Below are 17801 nucleotides of genomic sequence, written 5' to 3' on the forward strand. Positions count from 1 at the left end.
TAGGGAGGTGCTAAAACCTACCAGGGATGAGGTTCACAAGCTACCACTGAGTTCCAATTTAATATAAATACTCTCAAAGCTAGGGTAACTGAGACAGAAGATAGAATTAGTGATCCAGAGGACAAACAGATATAGAGGAAGGATCAAGAGGATGCTTGGAACAAACAGCTTAGAAACCACGAAAAAAGAATCACGAAATAAATGATGCTATGAAACCTTCCAACTTCAGAATTATTGGAATCCCTGAAAGCGAGGAGAAAAAAAGAAGTCTAGAAGATATAGTGGAACAAGTTCTTCATTAAAATTTTCCCAGTGTCGAGAATGGAACCAGTATTCAGGTACTAGAGATCGATCGGTCTCCAACCAAGATTATAGATTCAAAACAAAACAAGACAAAACAAAACAAAAAAAAACCATCAAGGCACCTGATAGTCAGACTGAGGAATCATAATTGTAGGTATAATCTCTTGAAAGCCACTAGTACATAGAGGCTTCTTACTTACAGAGCAAGCCCATCAGAATAAAATAAGATCTGTTCACAGAGACCTCTCAAGCCAGAAAGGGCTGGTAAGATATATTCAGGGCACTTAATGAGAAGAACATGCAGTCAACAATAATTTATCCAGCAAGAATGACATTCAAAATTGGCGGAGAGATAAAGAGTTTCCATGACTGGCAAGGCATAAAAGACTGTTCCACCACCAAGGCAGCACTGCATGAAATATTAAGGGGGATTCTATAAAAGAGGAAAAATCCTAAGAAGAGCATTGAAGAGAAATATAGAGATAATCTACAGAAAGAAAGCCCTCAAAGATCACACGATGTCAATAAAAATGTATCTATCAATAATCACTCTCAAAGTGAATAGTCTAAATGCACCTATAAAATAGCACAGGGTTGCATATTGGATAAACGACAGAGCCCATCCATATGTTGTCTACAAGAGACCCATTTTAAACCTATAGATACACCCAGACTGAAAGTGAAGGGATGGAGAAGAATCATTCATGTCAATGGGCCTCAAAAGAAGGCCGTGGTAGCAATTCTCATATTACATAAATTAGATTTTAAATTAAAGACTGTAGTCAGAGATACTGCAACATTTTTAAAGGGACTATCCACCAAGATGTTCTAACAATTGTGAATATGTATGCCTTCAATATGGGAGCAGCCAATTACATAAGAAAACTGTTAATCAAGATAAAGAGGCATACTGATATGGATATATTAATAGTAGGAGATCTTAACACGCCTCTCTCAGAAATAGATCATCCAGGCAGAAAATCAAAAAGGAAACAAGAGCATTGAATGACACATTGGACTAGATGGTCCTCATAGATATATACAGAACATCCCACCCTAACAACAGAATACTCATTCTTCTCAAATGCACATAGAACCTCCTCCAGAATAACCACATACTGGGTCACAAATCAGGACTAAACTGATATCAAGATAGTGATATTTTCCCCTGCATATTCTCAGATCACAAAGCTTTTAAACTAGATCTCAATCACAAGGAAAAATCACAAGGTACTCAACCACCTGAATGCTAAAGAATGCTTAAGAATGCTTGGATCAACAAGGAGATCAAAGTAGAAGTGAAACAATTTATGGAAACCAATGATAATGAAGACACTTCATTACAAAACCTATGGGATATAGCAAAGGCAGTCCTAAAAAGGAAATACACAGCCATCCAAGCCTTCCTCAAAAAATATTGTAAAATACAGAATACAGCAGCTGTCTCAACACCTTGAAGAACTGGATAACCAACAACAAACCAAATCAACTCCACACAGAAGAAGGGAAATAATCAAGATTAAATCTGAGATCCATGAGGTAGAAATCAGAGATACAGGAGAATGTATCAAAGAAACTAGAAGATGTTTTTTTGATAGAACCAAAAGGATCGATAACCATTGGCCACACTAATTGAAAAGAAAAGAGAGAAAGCCCAAATTAATAAAATTATGAATGAAAAGGGAGAGATCACACCGAACACCAAGGCAGTAGAATCAACCATCAAAAGTTATTATCATTGCTTGACTTATTTCGCTAAGCATGTTACGCTCTAGTTCCATCCATGTTGTCGCAAATGGCAAGATTTCATTTCTTTTGATGGCTGCATAGTATTCCATTGTGTATATATACCACATCTTCTTGATCTACTCATCCATTGATGGACATCTAGGTTCTTTCCATAGTTTGGCTATTGTGGACATTGCTGCTATAAACATTCGGGTGCACGTGCCTCTTTGGATCACTACCTTTGTGTCTTTAGGGTTAATAACCAATAGTGCAATTGCTGTGTCATAGGGCAGTTCTATTTTCAACATTTTGAGGAACCTCCATGCTGTTTTCCAGAGTGGCTGCACCAGCTTGCATTCCCACCAATAGTGTAGGAGGGTTCCCCTTTCTCCGCATCTTCGCCAGCATCTGTCATTTCCTGTCTTGTTGATTTAGGACCTCAGTGTGCGAAACGAATCCATCAAAATCCTTGAGGAGAACTCAGGCAGCAACCTCTTCGACCTCAGCCACAGCAACATCTTCCTAGGAACAACGCCAAATGCAAGGGAAGCAAGGGCAAGAATGAACTATTGGGATTTCATCAAGATCAAAAGCTTTTGCACAGCAAAGGTAACAGTTAACAAAATCAAAAGACAACTGACAGAATGGGAGAAGATATTTGCAAACGACATATCAGATAAAGGACTAGTGTCCAGAATCTATAAAGAACTTAGCAAACTCAACACCCAAAGAACAAATAATCCAATCAAGAAATGGGCAGAGGACATGAACAGACATTTCTCAAGGAAGACATCCAGATGGCCAACAGACACATGAAAAAGTGCTCCCTATCACTCGGCATCAGGGAAATACAAATCAAAACACCAATGAGATATCACCTCACACCAGTCAGAATGGCTAACTTCCTTAAGCTTTTTGTAACCTTCCATCATTTTTCCTGCTCTCTTTGAATTTGATTCCTTATTTTCAAGTCTTTTTACACCGGGTCACTAACTTGATCCTCTGCTTCTGCCAGCTTCTTGGATGTTGGTTCAAGTCTGCTACCAATCTTTTCATCGGGAATTTTACTGTATTTTATTTTATTTTATTTTTTTAAATCAGTTTTATCTCTGTGATTCTTGAATCTCCCTGATACCTTCTGTGTTTTCTGATGTACACAGAGTATCCTGGCCGCTGCTTTCAATCCTCCATCAGGCGTGTTATATGTAGAGGTTTCACTCCGTTTACTGGCCGTGATAATCTCTTGTTATTTTTCCTCAGCTCAATTTATTCTTTTTCTTTGCCTTGGATATAGGACTCTTCTTCTTCTCTATATTCGAAAAGCCCATCCTGTTTTCTAGCCAGAGGGTAATTTATTTAGGAAAAAGAGAGGCCCGAGAGGGAGTCTCTGTTGTGTGTGTGTGTGTGTGTGTGTGTGTGTGCACATGTGTGACACATGCCCTCTGTTGTGTTGTGGCTGTCCCCTGTTTTTGAGGCCAGTCATCTGACAAGGCTCTCCTTGTCTGCCATTTATGTGTTTGGGGTCTAGGCTGAATACACTGAGGTTTAGCTTGGTGGGCTCTGGTGTGCCTGTGAAAGGAGATGTTCAACCCATGCAACAGAACAAATGCCTGCAGAATGCTGTGATCAGGAAAGAACATGTAGGAGGGCTTTCTTCTAGTTCCATAGGGAGAGTCTGTTCTCTTGGGACAGACAGAGCAACTTGGACTGAGAAAGATAGTCCCCCAAGTGTTCCACTGCAGGAATATCGTGTTTCCAGAATAGGCAGCTAATGTGCTCACTGTCCTGTCTTTGGTCAGTAGCTCGGTTTTGATGCTGCTGGTGCAAGAGCCTCAAATTTTTTGGGGTCCACGTAGAGTCATCTCCATGAACACTGCCTCTTACGGATGCAATGCCAGAACCCATGATGATCCCACTGTCTCTCATGGTATTGTCTCTGATTGTAGTTTCCAGGTTGTCTGCACCTGGTTGCTTGTTGATGTCTTCTCAAGTCGATGTCTGCCAAACCTGGTGATCTGAAATCTCCAGGCCTCAAGACCCTTTATTGGCAAGAACTCTTGCCCTTCAGACCCTATGCTGGTCACAGCCAATGCCATTGGGAAACAGGCTCTATGTGGATTTCCAATGTGCTCTTCTCTCCTGTGCCTTTGTCTTTTGCATTGGCTCAATTCACTCTGTTGCACCAACCGCCCACATCTCCCCTGTGCCATGTCTCCAATCTTCTCCCATAGTCTCTGTGACTTCTACTCTCTTTTTCTGTGGAGTTTACTTTGTATGCTTCAGGTCAATTTCCACCAAGGTGCAGTTATTGTGGTCATCCTCCAGTTGTATTCATGGATGAAGGCAAGCCTGGAGTTCTAAGATACTACTACTTTTTTCACTGTCTGCCAAAGGTACCACAGATTCTTACCAAGGCATAAGAAAAAATGAATTTTTGCCACTTGCCTTATATTATAAAATGTTCCCAGGATTAACCCCCCTGAGGGCTTTCAGGAATACTTTAGCAATATTAGAAGGATCTATGATGTCCTAGTGTGATTGTCCGATAGCATTAATCTGTGATTGTAGCTCAGCCAGGTCCAGGCTCAAATTGGTATGATGTCAGATGCCACACAAATGTCTCTGAATATTTTCCAAGGAGTGTTTACCCGCGGTTAAGGGCATTGGACATAATTTAATAACTCCTTGACATATCAATGACCTTTGAGTCCAGAGCAAAGATAATTGATTTCCAAAATATTCTACTGCTTTTTTAAGGCCATCTAGTCTACTCAATATCTTTATATCAATGGTCTCCTGATTGGATAAAGCATGAGATATATTTTGAGACAAAGTATTATGTTTTGCAGTGTGAAGGCTCTGAGATAAAGCCAAAGAAGAGACAGTGGCTGTGGCTGTTATAAGTAATACCTGTTATAAGTAACCCAACAAATCGACGTGTTCACCTAACTGTTTTTCTAATTCCAAAGTGAACTGGTATCCATAGTTAGCATACCAAGGTCCTGTAACTTCTACAGGCAATAAAACACAAGGCGGCTGCATAACTAAAAATAACACTGTAGGCTGATCAGACCTATGTAAACTGAAAGCAAGCAAACAATTAGTCAATATACAGTGAGGACAGCTAAACTTATACATAATAGTTCCATTAACTGTATATCTTGATATTATTCCTGCCCCAACAACCAATAGGATGGTCGAGGGACACAAGCTCTTCGTCAGCTTTCCAGCTCCTGGGTAATAAGCAGACAGTGGTGCATCTGTGGTAACAGGTCCCATAGCAGCCACAAGCTTCCAAACCTTTAATACCCTGTATTAAAACATGTGTAGAAAACATGCTATCAGGGATAGCATTAAGATGAACATTAAGAGAATCAATAACAGCAATCTGAGACATTTGGGAGTTAAGACTTTTGCTCTTAGACCAATCAGTAATAGAGACATCAGTGATAATGACATGGGGAGTAAGAACCTATGGATGTCTCTACAAACATTCTACCCACGGAGATGAATTGGTGCGCCAGGTACTAGAAGTAGCACAAAAAGGATGATCTAAAGGAGTCATCCTGACCACCAGATGAATGGGAAAAGTTCCTGATTGTACTTCCAGCAGGGTTAGGGTTAGGGAAAGTGGACCTGGAAGGGCTGTGTGAGCATGAATATGGAAAATGAAAGGAGATTCAGTTCTGGTTGTCAGTAAATGTTGAATCTGTGAAAATAAGTGATCTAATTTTTTATCATTGCTAAGATTAAACGCAGAGATTCATCGAGAAATTGTTTTAGCCACATATTGAATATCTGTGTATATATTGAAGAGCATATTGGAAGGCTTTTAATTCAGTGTGCTGCACTGAAGAGGTTTTATAATGTAGTTTATTACTAGTACAACGTAAGGTGGAAATGAAAATGATTCCAATATCTCCAGTTTTATTTGCATCTATAAAAACAGTCAGCGCATGAATAATAGGGGTTGTCTCGACAAGGCTAGGAAAAATGACAGCAGTCAGATTAAGAAACTGTAAAAGTTTATTATTAGGTAAGTGGAATATAATCTGTCCTGGGTATGTGGCCAAAGCAACTTGCCATTTACTATCTTTCATTTATAGACTGGATAATTGTTCTTTTGTAATTATTGGCACAATGATAAAGTCAGGTTCTTGTCCCAATAACTGAAACAACCATGTGTGTCTCTTGGTTATCAATTGTACTACCATTTGTAAAGTTGGATTGATAACTTTTTAAAATTTATTTCTTTATTTTCAGCATAACAGTATTCATTTTTTCACCACACCCAGTGCTCCATGCAATCCGTGCCCTCTATAAACCCACCACATGGTACCCCAACCTCCCACCCCCCGTCACTTCAAGACCCTCAGATTGTTTTTCAGAGTCTAGAGTCTCTCATGGTTCACCTCCCCTTCCAATTTTCCCCAACTCCTTTCAACTCTCTAACGCCCCATGTCCTCCGTGCTTTGTGTTATGCTCCACAAGTAAGTGAAACCATATGATAATTGACTCTCTCTGCTTGACTTATTTCACTCAGAATATCTCTTCCAGTCCTATACATGCTGCTACAAAAGTTGGGTATTCATCCTTTCTGATGGAGGCATAATACTCCATAGTGTATATGGACCATAACTTTTAAATAATGAATGGCAAGATGAATCCATTCCAAAATTCCTGAAGATTGCCACAAAATAGCAATAGGTAAAATTTGTGGACATAATATATTCAAATATATTGATTGGTTGTGTAAACTTGAGTTAATTGTGCTTGTGAGATAGCCTGTTCCACCAGAGATAGAGCAGTTTTAGCTGCCTCAGTTAGTTGCCATGGTGAATTTGGATGAGAATCATCTTTCAAAATCTTACATAGTCGTTGTAATTGTTTAGCAGTAAGGGCTAAAGATGGGCGAAGCCAATTAATATCACCTAATAATTTTTGGAAATCATTAAGAGTTGTCAAATGCTGTGTTCTAATTTGGATGTTTTGTGGTCTTATTTTCTTATTATGAATGACATATCCTAGATATTCAAAAGGTTGCTGTCTTTGAATTTTTTATGGTGCCACAACTAGACCATACAGATCCAAAAACTGTAACAAATTTTTTAAAGCCTGTTGCAACGATATCTCAGTTTTTGCTGAAAGCAAAATGTTATCCATGTAATGTATACAGTATATTTGATTCTGATATTTCTTCTATAAAAAGGACTCAGGGCCCGAGAAACATATTGTTGACCCAAAGTAGGACTGTTAGCCATCCCTTGATGCAAAAAAAAGTCCTTTGATATCTATCATGAGGTTCTAAAAAATTTGTACTTGGCACTGAAAAAGCAAATCTATCAATATACACTGGGGCTAGCGGAATGATAAAAAAGGAGTCTTTCAGATCTATAACTAACATTTAATGATCAAGTGGAATACTAGTGGGAGATGGTAGTCCAGGTTGCAGGGCTCCCATTGTTTGTAGCCCAGCACTACTTGCCCTGAGATCTTGTAATAATCTCCATTTGCCAGATTTCTTTTTAATAACAAATATTGGGCTATTCCAAGGACGAGTAGATTTCTGTAGATAACCAAGAGCATATTGTTCATCCATTAACAATTTTGCTGCCTCTAACTTCTCTTTAGATAAGGCCTTTGCCCTTTTCATACCCCGTTCTGTGCATCATAAGAATAACTTTAGTTGATTTTGATTCTTTAGGAATGGGAGGTGTCTCTAACACTAGTCCCATACAAATAGTATATCTCTGCCCCAAAGGTTCAAATCTATATCTAATATAAAAGGTTGAAAATTTCCATGATGGCCTTCAGAAGTTTGCCAAGGTGAGTGGTTAGAGCTAATTTTTGGAGCTGATGCATTACCTACTCCCTTTATGTGAGTGGTAGTGCTTTTGAAGGGCCATTGAGAGGGCCAATCCTTGAGTGCTATGACTGACATATCAGCCCCGGTATCAATCAAGCCCTGAAATGGATGACCATGGATATATAGGGTCAAAAATGGTTTATCAGAGGTAATAATTCTCATCCAATAGGCATCTTTTGAGCCATATACTTGTTCCCCTCGTTGAGGTTTCACAATTTGGTTCTGTGATTGTACTCCACATAACAAGATTAATTGTGCTATAGATATTTTAGGTTGCAAGGCCATGATCCCAGAAGAGAGGGAAATCATTATTTTAATTTCTCCTGTGTAATCCTCATCTATAAATCCAGGATGAAAATTTAACCCCTTCATAGTCCAGCTAGAATTGCTTAATAAAAGTCCCGAAATTCCTTTTGTCAAGGGGCCCCATATTCCAGTAGTGATTGCTTTAGAGGGTTCCCCAGCCTCAAGGTAAACAGCAACATCTGGGGCTAAGTCGAGTCCAGCACTGGAGGGGGTACCTCAGAATAATTTGTTGACTCTGGGCAAGTCTGCACTGTTTGCTTGGGGAATTGTGGTAGGAGGGATGCTATTGTTTGGCAGGGCAGCTGTGGGCCCCTTTTGAAGTTTCCCTGAAGGGGTTGACCAAATTTATCTGTTTTGGATAGACAGTCATTTGCCCAATGATAACCTCTCTGGCAATGGGGACATATAGATTGAGGCTTACTCTTTTGATTATTGAGAGGCGTAGGCAAACCTTTACTTTGCCTTCGTTTAGATAATTGGGGGCATTGAGCATGAAAGTGTCCCAAATTTCCACATTGAAAACATACTCGATTATTAAATTGTCCTCCCTTAGATTTAATAAGTTGTTGCTGCATTTCTTGAGTGGAAATTACTTTTAATATTACAGCCATAGGAACTCCTTGAATGTAGGAAAGCCCGATATCAGCACACAATCGAATGTAATTCTCTAAACTGCCTGTTTTACTCCAAGGGCTTATAGCAGCCTGACATGCAGTGTTAGCATTCTCATAAGCCAATTGTTTGACTATAATAGTCCCAGCTTCACCATCCAATACAATCTTACCTACAGCCTTTAAGAGAGGGGCTACAAAGTCCTGACACGGCTCATCAGGTCCCTGTTGAATTTTAGATAATTCCTCAGTTTGGGCCCTATAGTAGGTAATCTCTTCCAAACCTTCAGAGCACATTCATTAATTTGAGGGTATGCAATCTCTGAATAATCTATTTGAATGCCAACATCCTAATAAGGTCCAGCTCCTACTAATATATCATAAGTAATAGGAATCTGTGTTCTTCTATTATATAAGGCCATTTCATTAGCTCTTTCAATGAATTTAGCCTTCTATAAAAAGAAATCTCCACCTGATAAACATGCATGAGCTATGACCTTCCAATCACCAGGACACAAAGCTTTCATTCCCAAATTATCTAGTAGAGGTAAAGTAAAAGGAGCAGTAGGATCATATTGAGCACTGGCGGGTTTAATTTCTTTTAAGTCTTTGAAATTTAGAGCTGTGTAAATTCTTTGTCTTTGCTGGTTGCCAGTAACAGGGAATGCAGAAAATTCTGCAACAATTCCCCTTTTTGTTGTGCTTGATACAAAGCACGCTGTAACGGTGTTACTCCTGATAAAGAAAGTAACTGAGCACCTTGTTGTGCTGCCATTACAGGAAAAGCAGCACGTTTAGTTCTTACTTTCTCTTTATGACTTGGCGCCTGCCATCCAGTATCCTGGATTTTATAGGCCGATTTTATCGTAGATTCACCCCCTAAGGAGGGAGTAGTATTAACCCCAACATGAGTACACTGTGGTACTAAAGTATTATTCGGTACCAGCTGTTTACACGGTGTATCAAAAAAGAGTGCAATGGAGCTGGAGAAGAGGAAACATAGGACATTATCATCATCAAGATAAACATCATCCTTTTCAATTTCATCATCTTCTGAAGTTATCAATGCCGGGGGCGGTAAACAAACTACACTGGGAGGACTCTCAGACATATGAATTTTATTGAATAATTCCTCCAAAGAGGGGAGAGACAGCGCTGATGCCATCACGCAATAACCGCCATGAGAAGGGCTTAAACTGCACATTAGAAAATCCTTACCTTCTTCTCCCACTGAATGAGATTTTAAAAACAAAAATAAATAGAATGTTTAGGGTCCAAAAGGTCCCTAATCTGGGACCAGAGGTTCATTGTACCCTCTGGAACTGTTGCTGCACTGTAAACAAAAATTTGATTCTTAATTTCTTTACCCACATGGTGCCAAAGTTCAAGATTTGCACTCCCTCCCTTAGGAAACAATGGGCATAAATCACTAACAACCTCAAAAAATCCCTGAAGAGCCTCGTGAGAAACTCCTGACCCTCTCTCCTTTAGAAGAGCTTGCAGAGCCTGCAAAAAATGACCCTCTTAGGTTGACTAAACTGTCCCCATATTTTACTACTTTCGTTCCAGATCACCTGGATTCTCCTCCCTGATATAAAGTCCTCAACTGAGATGCCACTGGTCTTCAGGTCCCTGTTGGGGCGCCATCTGTCGTGGCCAGCGTGACAAGAGGGAGCAGGGTTGAAGGGTTGGAGAATGAAGAAAGGGAATGTGGGGAATAGGAAGGACACAGGCAAATGTGTCAAGCAGGTGCCAAAGTTTATTTTGCAGAGCTCTGATTTATACCACACAGTAAGGGAATCACTTCCTGTACATCTGGTGATAGTTTCTATTTTGGCCTGAGAGTAGCTGGCCATACAGAGATATCAGACAGCCTTGACCTTCATTGTTTGGACACTTAGGCCATAACTCAATATTCATAAAACACAGGAGCCTTATTATCTTAGTCTTGAGAGAGCAGCTTCAATGGCAACAAGCCTAATCTCACAATGTTCTCATAACAATCACCAGGGAACACGGTGTCACTCTATCTTGCCACCTGTGAAGGTCCTCGGATTAAGAGTTTCCCAAGAACTGTTGCTCTATTGGGTTAACCCCTTCTAGGCACGAGGCCCCCAAAACTTGATGGTGCATCAAAACAACAAAAACTTGGAGGATTTACCAACATATACACCACCAACATGGAAGCATATGAACAGAAAGGAAGGGATATGGGGACCTCAATCCAATATTTATAGGGACTATGATATCCACTTTCAGCACAGAACAGATCATCCAGATGGAAAAGTGGTAAGGAATAACAGATGTCATCAGGATCTCTCTAGACCACCTGAGTTTTGGGGATACAACCATTAGATTGTGTCTCTGTGAATCATAAGAGGAGTTCTTCCTAAAGGTAGACCTAACTTTATCTATCACAGATAGTGTGCTGAAGTCAAAATCAATATGTAACTAATGGAAGAGAATTCAAAGACTCTCTTGTATACTTATGACCATGAAGGTATGAAAACGGAAAGAAATCACTTACGAATGGGAAACACAGCCAGACACTAATAGGTGGAAAAAACATAACACTCGCGAACTAGCAAGGAATCAAAAAAAGAACATCCAAAGGAAAATCATAAAGCGCCATGAGCAAAGGAAAGTCAAGAAAATTATGAGATGATGCCAAAATATTTTATGGGGAAACAATAAGGGGTTAAATGCGTTGCATTTCCAAAAATTAAAGACACCGAAAAAAAGCAACCTAACTGGATGCCAGAAGGAAAAAATAGAAAATACGAACTCCAAAGTTAACACAAAAATTGAAATAATACATATCATTATCTAATGAAAGAAAATACAAGCAAACCAAAGGAAAAAAAAATCAGGGGAACTCACACGTCAGTTTTGAAAACATTAACAAACTGGAGGAGCCGTTACCTGGATAAAACAGGGAGACAAGCACACAGGTGAAAGTATGAGACCACATGACAACTGATAGAGAGGAAAAAAATAACCTAAAAGACCCTTCTACACAATTATGCTAGCTAATCCAAGAACTGAGAGGAAAGGATAAATTCCAAGACCATATCAGCTCCTAAGATTAGGTCAGGAAATCTACAAAATCTGAGCTCTCTACTATTGGCTAAAGAGTTTGAGCAGTAATCAAATACCTGCCAACAAATAGAAGACCAGCTCCAAATCCATTTCCTGGGCAACTCTTCTAGACATGTAGTGCAAGCAATGCCATTTTTTCTCATCAATTCTGGAAATGGAATGAGGTGGGTAGACTCTACTTTAGAAGGATAAAGACCTTGTGCAGATAAGGACATTATAGGAAACAAATTCCATGCATTCCCATAATTAAAAATAAAAAAATATAATTCTTTCCTTTTCTTTCTCTGTCTTCATCTGGTTTGAAATTGTTTTTCTTTGAATTGTTTTGTTCTATTGAGTAAGCCAGCCTATCATCCATCATCCGTTTTAGACTAAGTATCCACAGATGCTTTAGTTCCATATACGACCTAGTGCTTCTCCTAATATATGCCACCACTCCTGAACACCCATTAAGCAGTTTATTCCTTCCCTGCATGTCTCTCTTTTCTGTATCCCTCAGCTTGGTTTTCAAGTCCTGAGTCACTCCTGGATTTCCTCCTTCTCTGACTTCATCCACTTCAGTTTTCCTTATTTTATTAAGGATTATGATATTCGTCCTGGGGCACATATGAGGGACGACATATGATATTTCCCTTGGTCTGCTTGCCTTTTTCATTTTGCATTACCCAGTCATGGGACATTCATGTAAATGCAAGGACCAGAAGTTCATTCTCCCTGATGCTTGAGGAATATTCTGTTACCAAGATGGCCACAACTTTTTTATCCACTAGATTGTACTAGGTACTGTGGCTCAATCCACAGCTATTCTCATGTGGACATTGCAGGCCATGGATATAGGCCATCCCCTTGCTCTGACTAAAGAGACTTGTTCAATATGTCTATAACCATTACCACAAAAAGTGGAGTTAACTAATAATGACAAGGAGTGCTGTCCAGGCCTCTTCCTTAAGAGTTAGCTCTGATGCAGAGAGTCACTTTCCTTGAAGACTTGAAAAGGTGTTTAAGGGAAAACCAGGTAGAAAGACCCCTAATCCCTTAAAACTCCTGTTTCAAAACACTAGGAGATGAGGACACAGACAGCACAATATATCCATGCCCTAAACTTTATCCTTGAAAAGGGACTTTCCATCCCTTCATCATCACTGACCCATAGGGAAAAGACATTGAGAAAGGACTCTCTCACCCACAGGATGAACAAACCCATGGAGAGATTTTTATATCCAAGAGGCCTCATTGGTTCTTGAGATCTCTAGAAATTTTAGTGGAAATAGGAACACATTGCAGTCTCTGGGGAAATGTTGGCTTAAAGGATGGTATACAGAACATTATTTTCTATTATCTTTGTCTAGAAAGGGGAAGCGGGACATTGACACACAAGACAACCTGCATTCTTGATCAGGCTCATAGGGCTCTTTTTCTGTCCTTCCCAGGCTTCCTACCTAAAGCCATAGGACTCCAAGGTCATGGGAGAGGGATGGCTGCTTCAGTGAATCCAGCATCTGTGATGTCACAAAGCTTTGAAGTCATAGCAACCACTCCTCATCAACCCACGCCTGATATCTACACTTGGCTGGAGTAGTCATGGGTGTTCCAAGAGGAACCCAAGTCTCCTAAACCGCAGGAGCCACCTGGATCTCTTACCAAGGCAGTTTGTGAAGCGTTTTGGTTTCACCTTCTCCATGGCCGACTTCATAATCTTAAGAATCTTGAACATTCCCACAGGGTGGAGCAACTACCCTCGGGGGATCTGCATGGAGATGTGGCAGCACAAGCTTGCCTTAATCCTCCCATGGCCGTCCCCCAAATGGTTTCTTGGGATAAGCAAACAGTGCCTCTTGTGGAAGATGGGCATGTTCTAATGGAGCCAGGAGACGATGAACAATGTGTCAACAAGAGGCCATTACAGCGTGACAGACAGCAGATGCTACAGGTTGGTGATGAGATCCAGGAAGACAGAGAACAGGAGAATAAACTAGGGAGCTCCGAGTGAAGGTCGGGCATTTTAGGATGGTGGGGGGTGCTCTGTACCTGACTGCATTTTAAAGGGACCTAAGTTTAAATTCAATAAAACATCCTATGGCCACAGTCAATCCTTGTACACTGGTTTTGGTTTATGTTTTTTCAAATGATGCACATGCACATATTTGACAGAGAGACAGAGTGATCACAATCAGGTGGTGTAGCCAGAGGGGAGAAGCTGACTTGCCCGTGAGCAGGTAACCTAAGACCAGTGAGAATTCCATGACCCTGGGATCATGAGTTGAGCTGAAGGCCACCTCTGAACTGATGGACAAACACCGACACCCAACCTTTGACTTGTGAATACCTTCTCTTTCTTGATAAGAGCCGCTGCTCTGTCATTGTTCAGAAATTCAGGAGATATGAATTTTGGCTTGGGCTGGTGTTGCTTTAGCTGTCCGACCTAATTCGAGAGCTGGTATAGCTTGTCCTCTTGAAGTCAGTGACTTGGCCATGGACAAAGTATGCTCCAGCGCATATTTGGGTAATGGCAATTCCTCCATTTCTAGCTTTTGCAGGGAAATGACACTATGTCTTTTGGTGCCCTGCTTCTGTGGATGGTGATGGGAGTCTTCTGTGCCTCTGAATCTGGATCTCTTTTTCTGCTCCCAGATGAAAGCCATTTCAGCTCTGATTTCTCAAAGACATGTTCAGCACTTTTTTTTTCTCTCATCCCTAGATCTCCTACAATAGGCACATATTTCCATTCCTGGATTCGATGGATTCCCTAAGCTCTTTGTCATGTTCCATCACTCTTCCTTCTCTCTTTAGACTTGCTCCTTATTTTCTAGTCTTTTTCTTCCAGATCACTTGGATCCTCTGTTTCTGCCAGCTTCCTGGACTTTTCATCCATTCTGCTTCCAATCTTTTCATCAGGAACATTTAATTTTATATTATTTTACTTTTATCAGCTTTATCTCGTGGTTCAGAACTCTCTGATTATCTGTGTTTCCTGATGTTCACGGAATATCCTGGATGCTGCCTTTTATCCTCCATTGGCGGTGTTTTATGTAAAAGTTTCACTCCGATTTCTGGGCCATGATTATTTACTGTTCTTTTTCTCAGCATCAATTGATTCTTCCATCTTTGCATTGGATCTAGGTCCCTATCTTCTTCTCAGTATTCTAAAACCCCATTCTGTTTTATAGCCTGGGAGGAAGTTCTATAGGAAGAAGAGGTCATGGAGTGCCCAAGGGCTGGCCCTAGAGAAATTCTCAGTTGTGTGTGTGTTTGTGTGTGTGTGTGTTATGCATGCCCTCTGCTTTTGTGTTGTGACTTTCCCCTGTCCTTGAGACCAGTCATCAGCAGAAGATCTCCTTGCTTGCCGTTTGGTATGCTTGGGTACTGGGCTGAATATGCTGAGGTTTAACATGCTGGGTTCTCGTGTGCCTGTGAAAGAGATGTTCAAACAACTCAACAGTTTGAAGGCCTGTAGAATGTTGTGTTCGGGAGAGAACATGTGGGCAGGGCTTTCTTCTAGTCCCCGATGGGTGAGTCTGCTCTCCTTGAACTAAGCAGCTTGGACAGAGGAAGACAGTCCACCAAGAGTTCAATGGTTGGGATTTTGGTATTTGCAGATTAGGAAGCTAAGGTCCTCACCATCCTGTCTTTGGCCAGTACCTCGGTCTTGATGCTGCTGGTGCGAGAGCTTCAAATTTATTATGCCCCAATCGAGTTATCTCCACGAACATTGCCTCTCATGGATGCACTGCCAGAACTCACCGTCTTCCCACTCTGTCTCCTGGGATGGACTATGATCATGGTTTTTAGGCTGTCTGCACCTGGTTGCTTGTTGGTGTCCTCTGCAGGAGAAACACAGTATTCTCTCAAATTGACGTCTGCTCAACCTGCTGATTTGAAATCTCCAGGCCTCATGACCTTTTGTTGGCAAGAACTCGGGCCATTCAGACCCTCTGCTGTTCACAGCCAATGGCTTTGGGAAACAGGCTTCTTATGTATTACCAGTGTGCTCCTTTCTCCTGTGCCTTTGTCTTTTGCATTGGCTTAGTGGCCTCTGACACACCAGTTGCACACGTCTCTCCTGAGTCATGTCTTCAATCTTCTCCCATAGTCTCTGCGACTTCTTTTCTCTTTTGCTGTGGAGTTTAATTTGTAGGCTTCAGGTAAATTTCTGCCTAGTTGCAGTTGATGTGTTCATCTTACTGTTGTGTTCATGAATGAAGAGAAGCCTGGAGTTCTCAGACACTACTACCATCTCACTGTCCTCCCAAGGCACCAAAAGTTCTTACTGAGGAATAAGCAAGAATGAATTCTTGCCACTTGCCTCATATGGCAGTGTTGTGGAGAACATTGGGTTAGGTAATATTTATCATTCAGAAAGACAAATAATATTCAGTTTCACTTTCTTGTTTTAGTCAAGATATACGGGAAAAAGCAAGGGAAAAAGGGACAAACCACATGGTTCTAACCAGGCACACAAAATTTGGTGTTTGTTAGAAGACAGGTTTGTGAGAATACGTGTTTATCAAAGAGGACAAAAGGTGACATTCTTTGTAGGAAATGTGGTTGGAAGTGATGGAATGTGAGGTTCAAGTCATGTCAAAATGAATTGCTATCCATAAAAGAACAACTTCCTATCTCTTGAAATTTAATTATAAGTCTATGTGAACACACACAGAAAACATCCAGACACACACACACACACACACACACACACACACACACACACACACAGGAGACACACAAAAGATGGAGACAAAGTGATGAATAACACTAAAGGAAGAAACACTCCCAAATAATACCATAAAAAGGAAAGGTACAGAGAATCCAAGTCAGAAACCAACCAAAATAGAAAGTTAACCTCCTACTTATCACTTTTCAGTTCAAGTATTCTGGATAAATTCTCCCATCAGTTCAAACAGGTACTGGACTGAAAAAAATTAAAAAAAAGGCAAAAACGGTCCACAAGAAAACAATAAAAACTTAACCAGCTTGACCTTATGTCATGAATAGAGATTTCCTCCAACTATAAAGATACATATAGCTTGAAAGTGTAGGAATTGGGAAGACATAGTTTATGCAATTGGCAAGAAGAAGAGAGCCAAAGAGATGGTGCTTATCCAGATAGAGAGATTTTATGTCTTCCAGAGACAAAAGATTACCGGAAGGAGTTTTGTCTTGATGGAACATCGAAACATCAGAAACTTGGAAGGATTGCCAACATATACACCAACAACATGGGTGTATCTAAATGTTGGAAGCATTTACAGAAAGGAAAGGAGGTGGGGACCTCAATCCAGTATTGTTGGGGACTATGATATCCACTTTCAGCACAGGAAGGATCATCCAGATGGAAAGGTGGTAAGGAATAACAGAAGTCATTATGTGCTGTCTAGATCACATGAACTTTGGGGATCCATGCATAAGATTGTGTCTCTGAGGACCATAAGATAAGTTCTTCCTAAGGGCAGACCAAACTTTGTCTATCACAGATCATGTGCTGGAGTCCAAATCAAGTCATAATTAATGGGAGAGAATTCACATTATATCTTGTATACTTATGACCACAAAGTATGAAAATGGAAAGAAGTCACATATAAGTGTGAGGAGATGGGAGTTGGGGTATCAGATGGTGGGTATTATAGAGGGCATGGATTACATGGAGCACTGGGTGTGGTGAAAAAATAATGAATATTGTTGTGCTGAAAATAAATAAAAAAAATAATAATTTAAAATTAAAAAAAAAAAAACAACAAGAGAAGAAAAGAAAGAAAGAAAGTTTGGTAAAGCCCCCAGGGAATCCGTCAGTTCCTGGCTCTTGTATTTGGGAGGCTTTTCATCACTGCTTCAATCTCGTTACTAGATATCAGTCTATTCAGATTGTTAATTTCTTCCTGGTTAAATTTTGG

This window comes from Mustela nivalis (genome assembly GCF_964662115.1).
Source record: "Mustela nivalis genome assembly, chromosome: Y".
Classification (NCBI taxonomy): Eukaryota; Metazoa; Chordata; class Mammalia; order Carnivora; family Mustelidae; genus Mustela; species Mustela nivalis.